This window comes from Macrotis lagotis, chromosome 4 (genome assembly GCF_037893015.1).
Source record: "Macrotis lagotis isolate mMagLag1 chromosome 4, bilby.v1.9.chrom.fasta, whole genome shotgun sequence".
NCBI lineage: Eukaryota > Metazoa > Chordata > Mammalia > Peramelemorphia > Peramelidae > Macrotis > Macrotis lagotis.
In genome coordinates this window covers 133,328,947-133,353,797 of record NC_133661.1, presented here as the reverse complement: position 1 = coordinate 133,353,797, position 24,851 = coordinate 133,328,947, and positions in this window count along the sequence as shown.

Sequence of the window (24,851 nt, the reverse complement as noted above, 5' to 3'; positions counted from 1 at the left end):
AGACTTAACATACTCTGTTAGGGCTATGATTGTTGCATTACCTATGGCTCATTTCCACAGGTATGTCCAAGTTTTTTGCTTGGCCCAGATCCTGATGGTTTCTAGCAATGATACCTCACTTATGTCTGCTACTTCAAGTAAACCTCAATAACGCATTGTAATTCATAAAATCAGATATAATGCCTCACTGTGCTGAAGTGGGGAGGAAATAGAAGTTCTCCATTTCTTTTTTATCCCATTCTAGGGTTCTTCACTAGAACTAAGTGGCTTCACTTTCATTTAGCAGTTAGTGAATAAAGGACCTAGGTTCAGGGTTGTTTAAATCTGGCTTAAAGCCCAGACTATTGATTTGTGCTCTATAGGGTGAAAAGGTGGGGAGGGGAAAATGCTAGTGCCCTTGCAATGAGCCAGAAAGCCACAAGATGGCGCTCACCTAGTTTTGAGAGTTTCCATGAAAAATGACCAAAACTAGATGAACCTCTAATTTGGTTTTGGACATAATCTGGGTGGGGGGGAACTGTGTAAAACTTACCTCCTTAAGTTTTCAGTATAAAATACTACACAGATGATGCAAGGTTCAGTTTTTGAATCATTTTAAACTGTTTTTTGTTTACTATTTTGTGTTCAATAGGTAATAAAAAATATTCACCAAGTACTGCTTCATACTGATAGATTCAACAAAGATTAAAAAAAAGGATCAATTTTTATGTTGGAATTGAGGCAATGGAGAAACTATCATAAGAGATAATGCAAAATGGCATAGTCTTTTTCTAAAAGTCAATCTGGCATTAACTTACAAAATTGGTTTTTATGCCATTGGTCTCTCACATTCTTATTACTGGAGTAATCTTTGACTCTTCCATGCCCTCTCCTGTAAATTACAATTTAGTTATTTTATTTTATTTTTTTAGGTTTTTTTTGCAAGACAAATGGGGTTAAGTGGCTTGCCCAAGGCCACATAGCTAGGTAATTATTTAAGTGTCTGAGGCGGAATTTGAACTCAGGTACTCCTGACTCCAGGGCCAGCGCTCTATCCACTGTGCCACCTAGCTGCCCCCTACAATTAGTTATAAGACTGATTCAATCTGTGCAGCACATGTCCTATCATTTCTCCTATATTCCCATAATAAGTTTTAGTCCCCTGTTACTACCTGTTTGTCCTCCTATAATAAGTGTTATAGAAACTCTTTTTTACATATCATTTTAAGGTTTACAAAACATTCAATCTACATTAATTAATTCAGTCTTTAGAGAAATGCTTTTACAGTGGTTATAACTGTTATGTCCACTCCATAAATCTAGCCTCCTCAAAATGTGGATGACTTCATGAAACACTGCAGGGTCTCCTAGGGGAGAATGGTGAATACCCCAAAGATTTTGATTTGATTCTGATCATTGATCAAACACAAGGAAACATTTGAGCTATTTTACTGAGCCTACCCATCAGGATGTATACCTGAGAAAGTTCAAATGGTTAAGTTGGGCCAAGATTTAAAGATAAACGAGAGTAAACTTCATTGTCTTCAAGAAATTATAAAGCTCCTTTAATGACTTTTTTTAGGTTTTTGCAGGGCAAATGGGGTTTAGGGGTTTGCCCAAGGCCACACAGCTAGGTAATCTTTAAGTGTCTGAGACCAGATTTGAACCCAGGTACTCCTGACTTCAGGGCTGCTGCTTTATGCACTACACCACCTAGCCACCCCTCCTTTAATGACTTTTAATGTCTCTAGGGGGTGCAGTGGATAGAGCACTGGTCTTGGAATCAGGAGGATAGGAGTTCGAATCCAATCTCTGACACTTACCACTTCTTAGCTGTGTGTGGCCTTGGGCTATTCTCTTAATAGCCCAATCTCTCCTGATTGCCCACTATCCAGGGCTATCTCTGGTCGTCCTCATTCATGTCTGATCACTGTACCCAGATGGCTCTGGAGGAGAAAGTGAGGCTAGTGATTTAGCACAGCTCCCCCTCACTCAAATCCAATCCATGTGCTTGTCATGGAATCACCTCCCCTGAGGTCATAGTCTTCCAAACAACAACATTATACTCATGTTATCATATGTCTATGGAACAAGATAGACTGAAGAATCAAAAGTATAAAAGAGAGGGTGATATGTGCATGGTAGATGTGAGAAGACTGTAAAACATGGGGATTAGAAAGAGAAGAGAACTTGAGGATATCATCAGGAAAACGTGTCTTATCTAAACTTTATATTTCCCCTAGGACTTATGCATAGTGTTCTGCTCACATCAGGTGCTCAAAGATCATTAATTTTATTTGATTTCAAGAAAGAAAGGAGAAAGGAAAAAAAGAACTACTTCAACAAAGATTTTTAACAGTCCTTTTATGTCACAGTAAATACCTGAAAAGTGCCTAAATGTCTAACTTTTTTGGAATAGCTATACTGACCAAAGGAATTGCCCATGGCATTTATGGCATGTATTACCACAAAAAACAATACATTTGAAGAATATAAGAAAACATTAATATGTAGTACAAAGTAAAAAAAGACAGGAATAATCGAAATACAATGATTTTTTTTTAAAATACAATATATGCACAAAAATCATGTAGTATGGTGAATAGAAGAACAATATTGACCGGTAGTCAAGTCAATAAATATTTAATGCCTATTATGTCTTAAGCATTTTATGAGTGCTGGAAATAGAGATATATAGAGATAGAAATAAATATGTAGAAAGAGATTTCTATCCATTGATCTTTATCTCTCTATATTTCTAAATCTCTACACAAATATATACATATATACATAATATACATATATAAACACATGCATATATACACCTGCATAATTGTGTGTGTTTACTGTGTCTGTGTATATATACAAATGTATATACTTATGAATATACATATATATATACTTTTTTGCATGTTTCCACTAGAATGAACACACATGTGCATATATATATATATATATATATATATATATATATATATATATATATACAGGCAAAGACAGTACCTATCTTCAAGAAGCTGACATTCTAGTGGCAATATGCAAAAAAATGTATGCCAGATATATGCAGTGTAAATAGAAGCTGTCAGTAAGACCTGAATTCAAGTCCTGCTTTTAAAATATAGTAACTATGTGATCATAGTATGCTATATGATCTAACTGGCCTCATTCAAATCTTTATGTTTTAAATTATAGAAAAAATGCAAATCTCCAATTTGTTGGAGGGAGTATCCATAATAATGAAATCAAAAACTGCACATAAATATTTATATGTGTATAAATATATATATATATATATATATATACACACATATGTGAAGTATAATTACAAAGTATAGAGCAAGGAATAAGATTTTCTTATGATACCTATATGTCTAAATATACATTTTGCTGCAGAATTTCTCTTCTAACTTTATCTAATAATACAATTTCCACGAAAAGAACCTAGATCTAAGATTATTCTGTAAACTATCCACAACTATAGTGAATATTTTAATATTCAAATAGGGTAAAAACCTCATTCGTGTTCATCAAACACAATATTTTCCCCCTTTTATTTGGAAATTGGCATTAATTGTTAACACACCTGGTAGCATGCCAAATTGAGCCCTAATTAAAAGTCACATTCAATTCAGTAGAGTAGATTTGACAGCATTTACATGCTGTTTGTAGCAATAGGTCCTTAAATTCCAACTGCAATTACCTTTTTTGCATAACTTTTACTAAAGTGCTAAAGCTTTTAAACAAAAAAATAAGAAAATATAAAGCTCCAACATCCATCATCACTTACATAAGTTATCATATAGACATTCTGATAAGTACATGATCTGAAAGCAAGAAGACAACTTTAAGAATTCTCATTTATTTTTATCTCTTTGATTTTTCTTATTCATTCATTCATTCATTCAATCATTTAATTATTTAAGACTAGTTTCTCTATCTCACCTACTGTTGACATACAAGGTTTGACCTGCTCCCTTTCTGATCTGTGGTATTTGCCCTTCCTTAGTCAGGCAGCCTGGTAGTCCCCTACTCCTTGCCATCACTGAACTGGATTCACTGCAGACACTATTGGCTTCAGTCCTTTTGCAGTTCAAAGCTTCCCTGCTCAGATGATTCCCCTCGTAACAGCCTCCCCAATATAAGAGTTGGCAGGCATAAGACATCTATCTGACTACAACTTTTTTTCTGAAGTGCTAGAGTAATAAAACCATAAAATGGTTATTTCTGGCCACTCATCACAGATGAATTCACATTCATCTTTCCGTAATCACAGAAGTTTAGTGTTGAAATGGACTTTGGAGATAAGAGCACAGTACAATGGGAGGAAGGCTTCCTTGAGTCACAGGAATTGTGTTCAAATCCAACTCTGCTACTTAGTACCTGTTTGACTTTGGGTCACAACTTCAATCAGGAAATTTCATTAGATGACCCAAAAAATCTGTGCCAAATCTAATCTATCATGCTGAGAACTAAGGTAAATGGCTTGCCTAAGGTTTCAGATGACATTTATAGCTAAACCAGGATTAGGGGACATGGATTATCTGACTCTGGACCCTTCTTTCTAGCTCACTAATGCTACCAATCCTTGTCAGTTTTTTCTTCTCCATATATTATCATGGTTTTATACATTTGCCTTCAGTTTAACTCATTTTGGAAGGCCCTATGAGGAATAGCTGGAAATTTGCTTGTGATTATTATTAATTCACTTCTATGACATGGACTCATTTTGATTGTCCCTAAACACACGTGTACATATAGGTCATGACAAAATACAAATTTGAATTCTTCAAAAGTAGTTTCAGTAGAAAGGACAAATTGAATCAGGCATGAATGTTGTAAGAGGAATTTCCCAAATGCGTGTGGCTCATTTGTCTTAAGCTCCCTTTCATATACTTATGAAACATACAATAACTCTAATATACACTGGCTAATTGCATATTCAAAATGACCCTATGCAAAAGGAAAAGATCATTATCTGGTGCCCATTTTATAGATAAAAACATTGAAACAAAGTGACTTTCTCAAAGGAATGTAGGAGTAAAGTCAAGAACAGAAAGCAAGGCTCTTTTCATCTCCTCCCATACCAGTCTTTAAAACAATCAACTTGAAGAGAACAACTCTAATGTAAATGAAAAAGCCTAGCTTTGTTGTTAAAAAGGAAAAAAAAAAACAAAGTTCCAATCCTAACCTAATACTGGACAAATTCTTTCAATTTTCTGGGTCTCAGTTTGTTTAATTGTAAAATGAAAAAGTTCATAGATGTAGAGTTTGAAAGGAAAAGGAATTAAGGATCTATCTAGTGCCCTTTATGTGCAAGGTGTTTTAGACAGATTATGTCATTTGCTAGTCACAATAACCCTGTAAGGAAGGTACTATTATTATTCTCATTTTTATAGTTGAGGAAACTGAGGCAAATAGAGATTGTGACTTGTCTAGGGTCACATAGCTAATAAGTGTCTGCGATCAGGTTTGAAATCAGGTTTTCCTGATTCCAGAACTCTTTTCACTGCACCACCTCCCTGCCTCTTCAGGGAGGTTATCTATTCTAAACCACTCATTTTACAAATGTGGAAATAGAAGAGGCTGAATAACTTGTCCAAAGTTACAGAGATAGTAAATAGAAAAGGCAGGATTCAACCCAATGCTCTAATCCACTGGCTGTGCTAGGACTAACACCTACTAGTGTTGTCTCATACTATAGGTTTGGTGATTGCTTTCCACCCACTTCAGTAAAATGGATTAGGGCCTTTTTTCGTTCTCCCCCCCCCCCCACAGCAGGGATTAGTTTTCCCTAAAAGGGGGCAAAGTGATACCTGTAATCTGGTTGATCCATCTTTCTCTGATGCAGCCTCCAGGTTGCATTATTGAAGAGGACCAAAACAACATGACTAGGTTAGCAATAAGTTACAGTATATCCATTGTGATTGATCATTCCAATACAAGTTCAGAATTTCTATCACAGGTGGTAGTCCATGTGACCACCTGGGGTGGTTATTCTAAACTGAAGTATCTCGTGTTTCCTTTGAGTTACTGCAATTCTGCCTTACTCATAGAATGCACAGCGCCCTCTAATGAGGTCATGCCATGCTGGGCAGTCCTATGCCAGTGTCTCCTATGTTGCAATTCAATTTCAGAGTTCTTAAGAAAAGACTTCGAGGGTGCCCTTGCATGCTTTTTCTGATCTTTCACCGGGAGCATTAGCCCTGTGGGAGGTCTCTATAAAACAGACTTTTTGACAAGATTTCATTTGACATTCAAACAATATGGCCAGTCCATGGTAACTGCACTTTCTGAAGTAATGATTAAATGCTTGGCAGTTTAGCTCAAGAAGGGCCTCTCAGTGTCTGGTGTCTTATCCTACCAGGTGATCTTCAAAATCTTCCTAAGACTATTTCAATGCAAACAATTCATTTCCTGGAACTGTCCAGGTTTCACAGATATCTAGCAATGAGTTCAACACAATTAGTCTATTATCTATTCTCTCCCTCACTTTCTTTTAGAGTCTCCAAGCACTGACCTAGCTCTGGCAGTGTGTGTGTGACAACCTCATTATGAATGTATACATCCCTAGAAAGATTGCCAACATCAGAGAACTTATCTACAGCATTCAAAATTTCTCCATTTGCTGTAACTAATATATATGTATGTATGTATGTATGTATGTGTGTGTATATACACCCACTCCTATAGCAACGTAAACTTCCTTTTGTTGACTGCTCAATGAATTTTGAGTACCTAGGTTCTTCTAAAAATTGAATCTAAATTGAGTGCTGTGATTAGTCCACCCTCAACAGCCATAGTATAGATAAAATTTGATGTTCCTTGTAACTAGAAATATAATTTAAACAATTCTTTCAGAGTATGCACCCAATGGTTCCAGTACATATTCCACAACCTGTATTTGAATGGAAAAAGATAATATTTTTGATTCCCATTTAAATTGAATTTCTTTTGCTATATTATCCATGTGACAATTTCTTTTTTGACTCTTTATGTCACCAGCAGTCTAATACAAATTGTCTCTGCCTTCTAGAGTTTCATTTTATTTTTCAAAGGGAGGCAAATACCTATTTAAGTGTGGTAGAGAGGAAAATGTTCTGACTCTGAAGTCAGAAGACCTAGGTTCAAATCCAACCACAGGTATTAACTAGTTTTATGACCTCAGGAAAGTCTCTTACCTTCCTAAAGCCTTTGTTTCATCTACTGTAAAATAAAGGTGTTGGAGTAGGAAGTCTCTGAGATTCCTTTCTTCTCTAGCTGTAACTCATGAAAAAAATATAAAATAGAATCATGTGATATATAGATGGTTAACACAGAGAGATAATATTGGGGAGGATTTTATAGTGGGACTGGAAGTTGAGATGGGTAAAGGAGTAATCATTACAAGTAGAGGCAGAAGTCAAAGTTTTAGCATTATTCCCTTATCCCAGACAAACAGATCCCTATCATATCAGAGGTCTATTCTCCTACCAAGGTGAGAGTTTAATTTCTTTTTTTTCTGGTAGGAATTGATTAAGAAATACCAACCTACAGCTTGTCAGAAAGCAAGATGCAAACACCATAGCTCTTGTTTGGACCATTTGAAATTGGCAAATCAATACTTAGTGTAGGTCTTTGTATTATGGCCATTTGATTTCCAGTTCTCATAAACAGGCACAAATAATTGGTTTTTACTTACAATTTTTTTTCTTTACATCAGCAATTCTGTTCAGTCAAGTGCTTAGCATCTGACCCATAATAATTCCCTGGTATAAAACAGAATTGTTCCACCTCAATGCCTCTTCTTTCAATGAACACCCACCTTTCTGCTATTCTCACTACCCTAGCAACTTATTCATTCTATGAGATAATAATGATAATATAGGAACTCTAGGTTGCACCTATTATTGGAACCTCTACCAATTAACTTACCAAGAAAGGATATGACTTCCTCGGGGAGAAATGGACAAGATGACCATAGTAGCTCAAATAATGTAAATGGAAAGGTATTGCTGGGCAACTTTAAACAAATTATCAAATTCCTTAAACATGAAAAGGCATGCAAATATCGCACCAAGGGGTTAAGTTTTTTCAGGATCACAAGCTCTAAATTCTCTGCTAAAGCAAATAGAGTCTATTATCTCTTATTTATTTATTTATTTACTTATTTTTAAAGAACAGCTGCTTTCCAATACTACCACCAGCTGCTTTACAAATTACCCAGTCATTAAGTGATTATTTCATATGACTTCATCATCAGGACAGCTGGGATACAACCCACTATCTCAGCCCACTCCTCTTCCAACACTCCACCCCTTCCCAAATAGCTCAAATTTATAGGAGCTTTTTCTTTTTAGAAAGTGTCATGATTGAAGCCTTTGATAGTTAATGAACTATTTCTTTAGGACAGCCTGAAAAATAATATGATATAATAGTAGTTTGGATAGTAAGCTGACATTTGCATTTAAGTTCTGGCATATATTAACTATGTAACTCTCAGACTAAATATTGCAGGTGTGTTACTGACCTGCATTGGTGGAATGAATTCCATGTTGGGAGTTCTGAACCCTGATGAAATCATGAATTGGAACAATGATAAAGAGTAGAAAGTCAGAGCTAGAAAAAAAACTTAGAAGTCAGTTTGTATAATCCCTTCATTTTATTGTTGGGGAAAACAAGGACCAGAGAGCATACCTGAGTTCATAATTAGTCATAGATTCAAGATTAAAAGTGGTGCATTTTGATTTCCATTTTAGTTGATTTCTAGTTGTGTGTGTGTGTGTGTGTGTGTGTGTGCCCTTTCCTGCATACTTCTTTTCTTTCTAAATACTCTGTACCAATATATTATTGCAGCCTGCACTCCTAAGGATCAAGTATTATATACTATCAGAAGAAACTTAATTAAACTGATGATTGTAGAAAGAAGCTGGAGCAGATTAATACTATTTTAACAGAGGAAACTACATTCATAAATTTGAGATTTTGGGGTAATGGAGGATGGAAGAGAATTTCAAAATACTAACCTAAAAGTTGAAAAAATATTAAAAATGAAGTTGCAAAATGTCACGCAAAAGATACAATTCATGAAAACAAATAGTTTGGATTGCTACTAAATTTTGTTGTTGTTCAGTCATTTCAGGTGTATCTGATTCTTTGTTACTTTATTTGGTGTTTTCTTGGGAAATATACTAGAGTGGTTAACTATTTCATTCTCTAACCCATTTTATAGGTGAGAAAGCTGAGGTAAACACGATTAAGTGATTTTCCTAGGGTCACACAGTTAGAATCTGAGCCCAGATTTAGACTCAGGAAGATGAGTCTTCCTGACTTCAGATATAACACACTATCCAAGGCACTACCTAAAACTCACTTGTAGTAAATATTGACCATAATTATTGACATTGAAAAACATCAAAATGATCAGATGTAGGTGAAACCTAATTAAAAAAAAAGAAAAGAGTCCCTGAAATTTAGAAAGCTTAGAGCCTATATATGTCTGTCAAACATATATTATATGCCAGACTCTATGGCTAAATGCTTAGGATACAAAGAAAGATCAAAAATAGTACTTGCTTTCAAGGAACTAACAGTTTCAGTCTCTCTCTCTCTCTCTGTATATAATATGAGCACATATATATATATATATAAATATGTGTGTGTGTACAAATATATGTGTATATATGCATATATAGTAACATATGTGTGACCATTCTAGTTGCACACGTGCATTTGCTGTGCTCCTGTGACTGCCATACAGTGAATAATTGATTACCTATCTTCCCTTGAGTGTATGTGTGATGTAAATATATATATATATATATATATATATATATATACAGAGAGAGAGAGAGAGAGAGAGAGAGAGAGAGAGAGAGAGAGAGAGAAGCAGGAGGAGGATAAAATGGAAATAATCAACAGGGAAGTCACTAGAAGGCAGCAGGAAAGTGAGATTTTCATTGGAACTTAAATGCAGCCATGAGCTAGAGATGAAGAGGGAGCCCAATCACGGGCATAAGGGATAGTCATTGAGATGGAGAGTCTTGTTCAAAGAACTCTAGGAGGCTGGTATTATTACATCACAGAATACATTGAAGAAAATAAAGTCTACAAAGTCCATACAAATATGCAGAAGTCAGGTTATATAGGGCTTTGAACAGAAAATAGAGTATTTTTATTTGATCCTGGAAACAAAGTGGAACCACTGGAGTTTTCAGTGCCTTCATTTCACAACACACACAAAGAATATAAGTCTGAGAGATTTTGTGATATGTCTAAGTACTAGAGCCAGATACAAACCCAGGGCTTCCCATTTCAAACTCCAGAATCTTTTTTCTTCTACACTGTTGACTGACTCTTGTTCCTCTACATCTCTAGATAAAAATCACCACTTTGTCCTTTTCCAAGTTCTTTTTGCTATATGTTATTTTCTGCTCCTTCTTTTAAAGATGTCATTACCTAAAAGTTGCTCTCTTTTATTTCTACATTTCTCTCACATATCAGATCCTTACATGGTGCCATCATCAATGTTCTCATGTTTTATTCTTCAAATCTCTGGATGTGATCACTACAAATCATAAATATAAAATTACCATATCTCAAAGTAAATGTCTAGCACCATCTAGGTGGCATGGCGGTAGGCTGGATCTGTAGTCATTATGTCCTAAATTCAAATCTGTACTAAGACACTTAGTAGCTGTGTGACCCTAACAAGTCACTTAATCTCTGCCTGCCTTGATTTCTTCAACTGTAAAATGAAGATAATATCACTTATCCCAAGGTACTGGGGGAATCAATAGAAAAAAATTTGTAAAATACTTAGCAGTTTACACATCAGATAATAAGAGCTTTGTAAATGACCCAATATTGCAGTGAAGAGGCCCTTAAATTCATGTATGATTTCCAATCTAACCACATTAATTTGGGATTAGAAATGAGGGAAAAAAATGTCTTTAACCTGCATGGTGGAAAGAGGAAAGATTGTGTTTTGACAGTTTGTTTCAGTTTGGGTTTCTACTCTTGATATAAGCTTATCTACGTTTATACTGAGAAACACAAAATTTATTTATAAATTCCAATCTCAGATCACCCTTTTTTGCTGTATCAAGTGGCAGTGTGGCATAATGGACAGTATACTGGACTTGGAATTGAGAAGAACTGTTTTCAAATTCCTTCACTTGTTATGTTTACCAAAAGAAATCCAAGATACCTAATATTTCAGAACCTCCTTTCCTCATATATAAAGTGTGGAAAAGACTACTTGTATGACCTTGTATCTGATAATATAGTGGGTCCCAAAGTCTTAGTAAAGTTTTAAGTTTTAATAGATTAATATTGCACTCAGACTTTGGGGATATTCTATATAGGTGAAAATACTTTGCAAACTTTAAATATTATTTAAATATCAGTTATTTTATTTTCTTATTAAAGAATTTTACAGTTTACAAAATAAGGCAACACTTAATGATAATTTCCATATATATAAAAGTATAAATAAATTAATGCATATATGTATATATATGTATATATAAATTATGTAAATTAATATATAAGTGGAATGTTAGATTAATTTATAGACTGCTAAATTCTGTAATATAAAACTGATTAATATATACATATACGTATATATATATATATATATATATATATATTCCCTAGGAACAAAAATGGTATCATGTGATTCCAGATCTGCAAAGAACACCATATTGGTATTGGTATTCATAAAGAGAGGTTCATTGGAATCTCAATATTTCAATATTTTTGATTTCATGAAATTAGATCCAATTTGATGCTTAAAAGGAAATTGTATCTACTGGAATAATGAAAGGACTTTGGCTAAGTGGTGTTATCTTTAAGATTTAGAATTAGAAACCCAAAATAAATAAAATCTTTATAATTCAAAAAAGGATTCAGAATTAGAATTACAGTTATAGTTAATGAACAAGGTTGGCATAAACATAAACCTTGGATAGCAAATCAAAGTGGCAGAAAGCACCACCATTGGTAGGGATATAGAAATAAAAGTAACCGAATGATGGATTTTAGAGTCAGATGACAGCTTGGAAAAATCTAATTCAACCCTCAGATTTTTGTATTTAAGGAGAGATGAGACTCAGGGAGAGTAAACTTATTTTTAAGGTAATCACTTTGCCTTCTCCTTGATCCCACTTTTAAGGGAGGTTTCAAAAGGAATCTCAGCACGGGGGCAGATCTTTCAGCCAAAGCTATCTGTGAGACTCATAGAAGTAGCCTTGACATATATAAAGCAGGCTCCTTAATGAGGTAAGAGACCCTAATTTTGTATATCCTGTTGTAAAATAAAGTAATGGGACTGGGGTTAGAAAAATCAGCCCAGAAAATGCTAGAGCTAGAAGGGACCTTAAAATTATTTGTCCATTGTTGATGGAAATATATGGCCAACTCTCTGAGTCAAAAGATTGTTAATAATCAGATGAAATCCAAAGTCTCTTCATGGGCGTTACACTAAATAGGAAAAGGTGAATTGATTAAAGGGGAAAGATAAAAGAGGGACTTCACATAAGCAGTAAAATGAAAGATTAGACATTTTCCCAATTCCTACTACCTCACAAGTTATGTGCTAAAGGTAAAGCAATTCCAATGTCTCCAACGTCTAGTAAAATCATGTAAAAAAAAATCTAAAAAGTACCTCTAACCCATGAACTGATGCTCACTGACCAGAAGCTCATTTAGCACTCCTCTTCCACCTCATAAGTTATTTATAGTGAAGCTACACTAGCAGATCAAGGATGCAATAGACTTAGAACAAAACTCACACCTACACACTGGTTTCCTCTCTCATTTTCCACTGAACCTCTAGTCAGAGAAACTTTGCCCTGGCCAGAATTGACAGTGAAGTAGGCAAAACTCTTCAGGAGCAATAGCCTCACACCTTGGCATAACACAGTAACACTATTACTGCAAGACTCTAAAGATCTATTTCTGGATCAAAGAACCAAGGAAAAGAGAAAATGGGACAGGGAACCAGAGCTATATGGGAGAGAACACAATATTCAGAGGCAGCCAGTTCTGACAAACCAAAAGTTATCTTTACTAGAGACCTTAAGCTGATAAACTGTAAATTGCACAGGATGAGAAAAGACTGAGACAATTTGACCCCCCACCCCAACCTCCAATCATAGAAGAGTGAGTAAACACATGAATAACAGGGAAAATAAGGGAAAAAATAAGACAGAGTTCACAAAAAAAGTTTCAGCAAGAAGAAAATTCAAAGAATTGAACGTAAGAAAATTCAACAAGAAAAACAAATCTAACAGTAGAAGAAAATATGGTCCCCAGATCTAGTAAATTAAATCAGGAATCTATTAACAAATACTGCAAAACAAGGGAAAATGATCTATCATTTGATGAGACAGAGAATCCTCTGTCTCATCAAATGGTTCCAAAGTATGGAACCATAACATGCTATTAGTAATTCAAAAGAGAAATGAGAATTATGAAAGAATTTCTGACCTGCACAGCAAGCAAATAAAACTTTAATTTGTAATTAACAGTACCATGCTTCACCAAGGAAACAAAAGAGAGAAGCTGAGTTTGTTAGATAAAACACATCAAAGTTAAGGGTGATCTCGAAGAGAAGTGAATGGGTTAAAATTTGAAATTCTTATAGAAAATCTTTTAGAGCTGCCCCACTCCCAGCCCTTTCTTCCTCACCTCCTCCTTCCTGCATTAGGTACTTTAGGACATCCTGTTTAGTACCCCTTGTTCCAGCCCCACCTGCATTAGGTATTTTGGGCAAATATGTTTCATTTACATCCTCCTTTTTTAGATTTTTGGCCTTAGATTGTTATATCACATCCTCAGCCAAAGAGGATAAAGGTCAGTGGTTGGCCGAGGCTGAATCAGGGACCCTATATAATACCCTCACTATTACTATTGACACTTCTCTTCAGTAGCTTGTTCGGTGAGGCTTATGAGAAACAAACAAAAAAAGGATATTTTGTGCCAAATGACATCTCTGAATTTAAATTTTATAAGAGTTGGCTTCTGTACTATACACATGTAAACATTAAAAATAAAGAGAGGTGAAAGAAGGGAGAGAATGGAATTAGTATTTATTAAATGTCTGTTCTGTGACTTGCACTGTATTATGTGCCCTACCAATATAATTAAGGTCAGCACAACTGAGCTAGTCTAATAACTCTTTCTCACACTTTTTCAAGTACTGAACTAGCTCTGGCAATGTGTGTGTCAACCTCATTATCAATGTGTACCTCCTGAAAGGACACTACCAAGGTAAGTGAACTTACCCTCTGTATTCAAAACTTATACATTTGGGGTAAGCAATGATTCCATATGTGGATGGTGTGGCGCTGGCAGATGGAGCACCTGTGTTTTCTTGGGGTTGACTGTTAGACCAAAATTAGCACGAGCAGCAGAGACTAGATCCGTACTCGGTTGCATCTCAGCTTCAGAAACTGCATTGAATATACAACCATCTGCAAACAGAACATCATGTACCAACACTCCCTCCTCTTTGGTCTTGGCTTGTAGCCTTTTCAAGTTGAAGAATTTACCATCTGTGCAGTAGCTGACCTTGATACTGTGAATATCCTCAGTGAAGACTTTTGATAAAATTTCTTTAAAATATCATGCTATAAAGCATGGGAGTAAGGACACATTCTTGTTTCAATCCATTGATGACTGAAAGCATCATCCACCCTTCAGAACCCAAACAAGCATACTGTTGTGGAATTGATAGATTGTATATATATATATATATATATATATATATATATATATATATATATATATATATATATGAACTTCTCTGTGCAACTACATTTTGACATACAAACATACATATGCATATATATATATAATATACATATAAAATAAAATAATACATTCAAAAGTTTTATAGAAGCTTTATTTAGAATTAAATAATTTTGGAAGCAAATTAAATGCTGATAAAATATCTCCCTAAGGGTAGACTCTATTTCATTGTTGTCTGTTTATGCCAAGCATCTAGCATAATAGCTGACACATATTGTAGGCTTCAAAAAGGCTTTGATCAATTAGTTGATGTCAAACTTTAGGTAAATAAATCACAGTAAGATAATGTTATGCAACACAATAACACACTTGAGATAAGTATGAGGCATATAAAAATATGGAAAAGGCCTTCATGAAAAAATGCTACATAGAAAGAATTCAAAGAACAGAGTATACATTATTCACATATACAGTACACATAGGAGGAAAAATAACTTACAAGAAAGGGACAAAAAATACTGATGTAGACTTGTAGACAGCACTTGAAAAGTTAACACATTTTATGGACTAAAACATGTATTTTAAATATAAATAGTTGCAAAGCTAACCACTGTTTCTTTTGATAATTTATATTGGTTATGATAAATCATAAGAAAACATCCCTCATCTACTTCCTGAGTTTGCCATAATGAAACCAATTATGGAAATGCAAATATTTGTGAAAATTCAACCAAGAAAAGGAACAGGATATAAGGTCAAATGATATGGCAGCCATCAACATAGTAGCCCAGAGGTTAAATAAAGGCTAGTAAATAAAAACTCCATTTCTTTTTCTACATGTGAATTTTCTCTTTCCTTCCTTCCTTCCTTTCAAATAATTTTTATACTCCCAAACATCTTTCCTAACACTGTATTTCTTCCTAATTTCTAATTTAATGAATATTTATTGAATATCTGAAATATCCAAAAGACTGGTCTCAAGAAAGTATGAATCTTGACATCATGAAGTATGTTGTCTCAAAGGAAAGGATGATTGAATCCAAGGAAACTCTATTTCACAATATAATTTTTGAACTAGAAACAAAATGGTTGGGGAGGGTGTATCTATGATGTCTGAGGTGAAAAACTTCTACCATCAAGAGTTTCAGGAATTTAAATTGGGAATTTAATCTCATGTATTAAGTCCAATTCCCAAATGGTGAAACATTCATTAACATGCAGAATGCTGTTGCATAATTCTAGTTTGTCAAAGGAGAGACTGTAGAGAGAGATAATAGAAGAGAACCAAGAGCAACATTTTGAGGAACACATATCTTAATTGATTAGAAAAAAAAAGAAGAGTGAAAGAAAGGACTTGATTTTTGAGTATACCCTTATTCTAGAAGAGCCTCTTCGTGTGTCTAAAGGAAACACAAAATTTACATAAGATTTGTCTACTTTCTTCATGTAGATTATAGTCTTGCTTTTTTAATGTCTTTTTTAACATCATCTTGCCTTTTATGTTTTTTCTATTTGTGGATTTAAAAGATTTTTACTGTTTATTTCTTCAATCCCTCTAATATTAGATACTTCCTGTCTCCAGTGTCGCAATTTTTGTTTTACATTTTAGCTTTATATTTCATATACTTTTCAAATTTGCCCCTAACAATCTGTGTGATTGACTCTAGGTCTCAGTTTCATTAGTTATGAAATGGAATCGTTCTTGTACATGTTCTCCAAGATCCCATCCAGAATTAATATTCAATTATTATTCTCAATTCTTTACATATTACTTTGGAAAGAGCATCAAATTTGGATTCTTAAAACTTTGACAAGAGTCTTATCTCAATTACTTACTACCTGTGTGATCATGAGCATGTCACTGAAATTCTCTGGACCTCAATTTTCCTCATCTGGAAAATGAGGGTGAACCTGTATTGTTCCCTACAGTTACAAACTATGATATTCTTCTTTTTCTCTATTTTTATATTATATAATGATTCATTTTTACATTCAAAATAAATTTACATTGGAAAAGAAGCCAACCTTCACTATCAAGTCTTTTGAACTTAGCTTTCTATTTTCAACATCTCCTATCTGTTGTAGTTCACATAGAGGCATTCCCTACATTTTCTTTGCCATTCATTCTTTCATGATTTTTGAGTATTTTTTGTTTTATATTTTCTTAATTATATCATTATTTTCCCTAGAAATAGTTTGTATGTTATTTCCTCGATTCTCCTTAATTCCTCTCTTCTAATTAGAAAAAGTATGTAAGAAAGCAAAAAAATGAAAATATGAGAGACAGAGAGGTATAGAGAAGAGAAAGAGAAGAAAGAAGAAATAAAACAATTAGACAAATACAGTATAGGGGAATGAATGAGACTCCTCAGAATGACTTAAAGATGAAAATATGAGTAAGTTAAGATAAACATACAAAAGAAATTTGAAGAGAAATTTAGAAAACATAACTATAAAATAAGAAAGGAGTTAGGAATTAAAATCTAAGCTATAGTAAACAAAGTAACAGGTTAGAATGTAAACTCCCTGAAGGCAAGGACTATTATTCCTTTTTTCTTTGTCTCTAATGTCTTTTACATTGTTGTTGCTCATAAATCCTGGTCATGTTGGATAATTTGAAAGCCATACATCAGAGAAATTGGATATAAAAATCCAAAGGAAATAGAAGAAATAAGGAAACAAAACAGGAACAAATATTAAGTTCCTGGAGTAATAAAATGCTCTATCAGAACTTGAAGAGCTCAAGAAATTGAAAATGTATTCAAGGCTTTGTAGAAGTTGACATAACGTGATTAACAACCCACTTGCCATATCCACAATATGAGAATCCTACTCTTTAACTTTCACAATTATCACTTTCTTGGATATTTTTCTGGATTGGAAAATTCTGTCAGAATCTCCATTTTGTTAAAAAACAGAAATCTGCTTTCACGTACTGTTCTGTCAGAAAACATCATACATCAGCAGGCAAATTTGTGATTGTGAAAACAAAAAACAAAACAAAGTGGCAACATGGATTTTGTGTTTAAATGAAGAAAGCAAACAACAATATAACAAAAGACTTGAAAATGTTAAACCTTAGTCACTGCACCAAATAATTTACAAATTCCTACCAATACTACAATTTGAATTCTTAAGTGCAAGCACATTATGTTGGCTTTGTAATGAAACATTTTCCATTTCTTAATTTACAACCTGCTGTCTATGCTATGCCATCTGCATGCTAAATTACGCACTCCACTTTAATTGAAGGAATTTCTCTCTGTTCTAATAGTATTGTGAGCATACCTTTTTCTAAATCCCTTACTCTCTCTCCTATACAAATATTTTTTCTTTTTATCTACATCAAAAAACCCAGAAAAAACTGATGAATTTTCATTTTGTTTCATCTCTAACGAATATTGATGAAAATATAGTGGGAACTCATTGACTTGTATTTATCAGCCTTCAGGCCCTGTGCTTAGATTGCTTATTATGTCAAGGTTAGCATAATCAAAAACAGGTACCTTAAGAATGACTAATAACATCACTGATGGAGGTGACTAATAAAATCAAACATTCAACCCAACTATTATTTAACAAGTGCCTACTACATCCAATAACCAGTGTAGGTTTTTATCTTTGCTGTACATCTCTATGGAAAGAGTGGAGTGATAAGAGTGATTATTCATACTTATCTTTCAGAGACTATAATAACTCAGAGGCTTTCAACCTTTATAATTGTATCATCTTGATAGTCAGAGAAATCTTCACATGGTACTATAACCATGGACATTAATAACCAAACCAACTTCCACACCAAACAATTAAAAAAACAAGTGCTACCAATGATCCAGAGGTGTATCTCCAAGGTCAAATTGGGAATTGACAATCCAAAGGAACATGTTTGTCAGGACATTAGACAAATGGTTTAAATTGTGCCCCCAATACAAAAAATATTTTTTATATATCTATTAGGAAGAACTAAATCTTGAAGTTGGTAAGATCTTTATTTAAGCTAGTATCTCCTTTTTTTTAATATAGACAACCTTGACAAGGGTATCAACTAAGGATCTGATAACTCTAATGTCTTTTTTCAGGTGTCATGTTTCTTAGAATTAGAGGTAGAAAGGAAAGGATTCTAGGAATCAGAATTTTAGAAATAAATGATAAGATATAAACATGATGAAAAAATAGAGATCAGAAACATCTTATGATTTATCTGGTCTCAAAATTAGTGAGAGACATAGAGTAAGAAGATAATTCATTGATCTTTCCTCTAAACCAGTGTCAAACTTAAAAGAGTAACAAGGGTTACTAAAATATGTATTAAAAATCCTTGCAAGGGCAGGTAGGTGACACACTGCATAGAGCACCAGCCCTGGAGTGAGGAGGACCTGAGTTCAAATATGACCTAAGACACTTAATAATTACCTAGTTGTGTGACCTTGGGAAAGTCGCTTAACCCCACCGCCTTAAAAAAAATCCCTGCTGAAGGATATTGCCTTAAAAAATAACATTTGAGCATTATCTATGTTTTGTTGTATTTTTATTTCTTTTGTTGGATATTTCCCAATTATATTTTAATCTGGTTTGGGCTGCATTTGAGAGTGTTGCAAGTATATGTTTGACATCTCTATGGTATGCCACCAATCAATAAACATTTATTATGTGCTTACTTAGTGGTGTATGGGACACTAGAAATTCAAAAAAAAAAAAAAGCAAAAATAATCCCTACTTGCAAGGCATTAACATTCTAAAAGAGGAGAAAATACAACTATAAATAGGTATGCAAGATACATACAGAGGTAGGTAAAAGACATCCTTTGAGGGAAAAAACACTATCATGTGGAAGGAGTAGGAAGATAGAGTTTGTTTTTTAAGGGGTGTGTTGTAAGGCAATGGGGTTAAGTTGCCCAAGGTCACACAGGTAATTATTAAGTGTCTGAACGTGGATTTGAACTCAAGTCCTCATGATTGCAGGGTGGTCTATCCACTGCACCACTTAGCTGCCCCCTGAACTAAGTTTTAAATGAAGAGAAGATATCTATGAACACATAATATCACCAAGGAAAAGTATTCCAGGCAGCAAGGACAGCCAATTCAAAGGCAAAAAGATGGAAGATGGGGTGGCTAGGTGGCACAGTGGATAGCGCACCGGCCCTGGAGTCAGGAGTACCTAAGTTCAAACTCGGCCTCAGACACTTGATAATTACCTAGCTGTGTGGCTTTGGGCAAGCCACTTAACCCCATTGCCTTGCAAAAACCTTCAAAATAAAAAGATGGAAGATGACCATTTCATGTATGAAGACAGTAAATGTAGACTAGAATTGGGTCTGGGGAAGAAAAGATCAAGTTTATTAAATTGTAAAGCATTTTAAATGCCAGAGAAGTTTATATTTGAACTTTAAGAGAATAAAGAGTCACTGAATTCATGTAGGAGGAGTGCATGTTTTTCGTACTAGAAAATATATTAGAGATTACCATATCAATCTCCCCAAACTGCAAAATAGGAAACAGAAAATGAGAAATGAAATATGCAAGATAATTCAATTAATTCCTAAAAGAGAAACCTAGATCCTGGCTCTTCTGGTCCTGCATTTCTTTGACTTTTGTTTACCCTTTCTCATGGTTCTGACTTGTTGCCCTTGATCACAGACAACTTCCTGCTTAGGATTGGAAATTTCCATTAAATTCCTATTACAATGCTGATCATGTTTTTGTTTCCCCAAAAATCTATTTCAGGATTCTGTTCCTAAATTCAAAACAGAAGCCCAAGGTGCTACAATGAATATACAGGGCCACTGGCACAAGTGGTCCATAGAAATTTTTTTATTGCAGCTGGAACCAGATTAAAATATAGTTCAGAAATATTTAACAAAATAAATTGAATCAAAAAGCAAGGATTATCAAGGGAACTTTATTGATTTTTATTGATTAGGAAATCACTTCCAACACTGTTGAAATCACAGATTAAAACTGCTTAGAGTATTGATTAATCACATCTCCTTCTCCTCTCATCGCAGAACTTCAGAGAACTAAACTGCCATTCTAACTTTCATGGACTTGGTGAGCTAGCCTCTTCCACTTTATCTACTTTCCCTATGTAATTCTTCTTTCTTGGCTTTTCAAATGAGCTGTGGAGGGACAGATCCAAGATAGGGTGGCAGAGAAAAGGCAGGGACTTATCTGAGCTCTGACTCTAAATAAATTCTAGAGTGACAGAACCCACAAAAAGACAAATGATTTTCCAGTCCAAGACAACTTGGAAGATTGGGACACAGGGCAAGAGAGGAGGGCAGAGGAACACAGATGTGCTGAAGAGAACTGGCCCCAGAACACTAGATATAGATAATGGGGTAACTGGGTACAGGACAGTAGTGGTGGTTTTCAGACCTTTCAGTCCTGAAATTGCCAAGGACACTTTGGAAGGTCAGTAGGAAAACTGTGCTGCATTGGGGTAAGATTGGAGCATAGTCCAGTACAAACCTCAGGAGCATAGACTGGACTCCAGCAGACAAGGGGCAGAACTTGAGAACCAGTGAATGAATCAGCAAAGGTGGTTGCTTCCAGAGCTCTCATTTCACAGAAGGTAAGGGGATCAAAAAGAGATTACAGAGGTTGCTTTGCTGTCACTGAGATAGAACTCTGTTGGTTTGCCCATTTTCTAATCTGGGAAACAGTCTCAGGAAGAAGAGAAGTGATAGTAGAACTGATTTGCTTCTAGGGAGGAGCACAGGATCCTCCTCACAGTTCCAGAGCAGAAGGGAATGCTTATGGGTACCCACAGACCAGAGCACAGGCCAGGAGAATGGTAAACACCTTTCCTTAGGTCATACCACCTTCGAAGAACTGAAAACTTGTAGGTACCTAGAAGTATCTCTGAAAAAAAAAACTATCAAAAATCTCCAAAATATGGGATAGTTTACTCTCCACCCTGGATGTAGAACGCTACTTTTACAAAGAGTTAAAAATCAGAAAAAAACAGAAAACACTCAGAAGAAATAAACTGACCATATAAAGTTATTATGATGATAGGGAAGAAAAATTGAGAAGAGAAATGAGTGTGTTGGGGGAAAATCAGGAAAACCAAGTCAGCAAATACTGAAAAAAAATAACATTTTGATAACCAGGCTGGGTCAAATGAAAAAAGAGGTCCAAAAAGTCAGTGGAGGAGAACAATTGCTTAAAAAGCATAATTGGCCAAATGGAAAAGGAGATGCAAAGCTAACTAAAGAAAATAATTCCTTAAAATATAAATTTAGCCAAGTGAAGCTGATGAGTTTGCGAGAAATCAAGAAACAATAAAATAAAAACAACTGAAAGAAAAGGTTGAAGGAATATGAAATACTTATATGGAAAAGGAATTGACTGGAAAATAGATCCAGAAGAGTTAATTAAAAATTATTGAACTACCTGAAAGACATGTTAAAAAAAAAAAAATCTATCAGTCACCTCCTGAAAGAGATCCCAAAATGAAAACAGACAGAAATATTTTAGCCAAATTTCAGAGCCCCCCCATGTCAAGGAGAAAATATTGCAAAGAGACAATGGAATTATCATGTACTCATGATCAGGATAACTTAAGATTTTAGCACTTTCTACATTAAGGAATGATAGGATTTGGAATATGATATTACAGAGGACAAAAGAGTTTGGATTACACACAAGAATCAACTACTCAGCAAAAGTGAATGTATTTTTCAGAGGAAATGATGGAAATTTAGTGAAAAGGGAACTTTTAAACTTTCTTGTTGAAAAGATAAGAGTTAAGCAGAAAATCTGATCTCCAAATATGACACTCAACTGAAACCTTAAAAGGTAAACAGGAAAGGCAAATCGATGATGTTGCACTGCTTATATTCCTGCATGAAAAGGTGATATTAATAACTCATGTGAACTTTCTCATTTTTAGGACAGTTAGGAGCATATATAGACAAGGCACAGGAAAGAGATGAATATGAAAGAATAATTTATTTTAATATATTATGGAGTTAAAGCGTGAGAGAGGAACATACTTACAGGAAAGGGAAAGGGGGAGATCAAATGAGGTAAGTTATTTCACATAAAAGAGGCAATAAAAAGCTTTTGCAGTGGAGTGGGGGACAGGGTAGATAAGGGGGACTGAGTAAGCCTTACTCTTATCAAAACTAGCTCAAATAGGAAATAACATACACACTCAATTGTGTATAGAAATCTATTTTACCCTAGATGAGGGGAAGAGGATTGGTGAAAGTTGTAGGGGGATGTGATAGAAGAATTGAAGATTGTGGGAGGGAGTAGTGAGATGCAAAACACTTCTGAGGAGGAATAGAATGAAAGGAGAGGAAATAGAATAAATGGGGATGCAGTATAGAATGGTGAGAAATACAGCTAGCAATAGTAACTGTGGGAAAATATTGAAACAAGTTTCTCTGGTAAAGATCTCATTTTTCAAACATAAAAAACTAAATCAAATTTATATCAGTAAAAGCCATCCTCTAATTGATAAATGGAGATTATCAGTACTATCTATGACCATATTAAAAAAATGTCCTAATTCACTATTGACTGGACAAATGAAAATTAGAACAATTCTGAGGTACTACCTTATATTTATTGGCTAATAGAAAAGAAAGAGAAAATTACATACTTTAGATGGTATGGGATGAATGGGAAAATGCACTGTTGGGAGAGTTAAGGGAATCAACAATTCTGTAGAGCAATTTGAATCTGTGCCCAAAGGGTTATAAAATCATGCCTATTCTTTGACCTAGCAAGGCTACAACTAACTCTATATTTCAGAAGAGATGAAAACCAGGAAGGAAAAATGACTTAAATGTATAAAGATATTTATAGTAGCTCTTTTTCTGGTGGCAAGGAATCAGGAATTGAGGGGGATGCCCATCAGTAGGGAAATGACTGAACAAATTATGGTATATGATTATGATGGATTATATGAAAGGATGCTCTCAGTAAAATCTGGAAAGACATGAGCAGATGCAATGAGAAATGAAATATATACAAAGTAAAAGCAATATTGTAGGATGATCAACTACAAATGACTTAACTTTTCTCAGCAATTTTGTGACCCAAGACAACTCTGAAGGACTTATGATAAAGAAAGAAAAGACATAACTGATGGTATCATAATACAGATTGAAGTTTATTTTTTAACTTTATTTTTCTTGGGGTTTCTTTTTTTGGGGGGGGTCTATGTTTACTTTCACAACATGACCATTATGGAAATGTTTTGCATGACTACCCATTTTAACTTATAATCAAAAAACTTGCTTTCTCAATGAGAGGGAAGTGGGGTGGAAAGAAGGGAGAGAATTGTGAACTCAGTTTTTTTTTTTAAAGAAAGATTTTATTTATGTTGAGTTTTACAATTTTTCCACCATTCTTGCTTCCCTCCCTGCATCCCTCACAGAAGGCATTCTGTTAGTGTTTACATTGCTTCCATGTTATACATTGATTTCAGTTGAATGTGATAACAGAGAAACCATATCTTTAAGGAAGAAAAATAAAGTATGAGATAGTAAATTTACATAATAATATAAGCCCCCCCCCAATTTGATGGTAATAGTCTTTGGTCTTTGTTCAAATTCCATAATTCTTTCTCTGCATACAGATGGTAATCTCCATTGCAGATAGCTCAACATTGTCCCTGGTTGTTGCACTGAAGGGATGAGCAAATCCATCAGGGTTGATTATCACCACCATGTTGCTGTTAGGGTGTACAATGTCTTTCTGGTTCTGCTCATCTCGCTCTGCATCAGTTCATGCAAATCCCTCCAGGCTTCCCTGAAATCCCGTCCCTACTGGTTTCTAATAGAACATTATTGTTCCATGATATGTGTATGTGTGTGCATATATATATGTGTGTGTGTGTGTGTGTGTGTGTGTGTGTATACACATATCATTGAACAATATATATGTATGTATATATATATATGTATGTATATGTATATGTATGTATGTATATATACCACAATTTGTTAAGCCATTCCCCTATTGAAGGACATTCACTTAATTTCCAATTTTTTGCCACCACATACAGCGTTGCTATAAATATAAATATTTTTGTACAAGTGATATTTTTACCCTTTTTCATCATCACTTCAGGGTATAGACCCAGTAGTGGTATTGCTAGGTCAAAGGGTATGCACATTTTTGTTTCC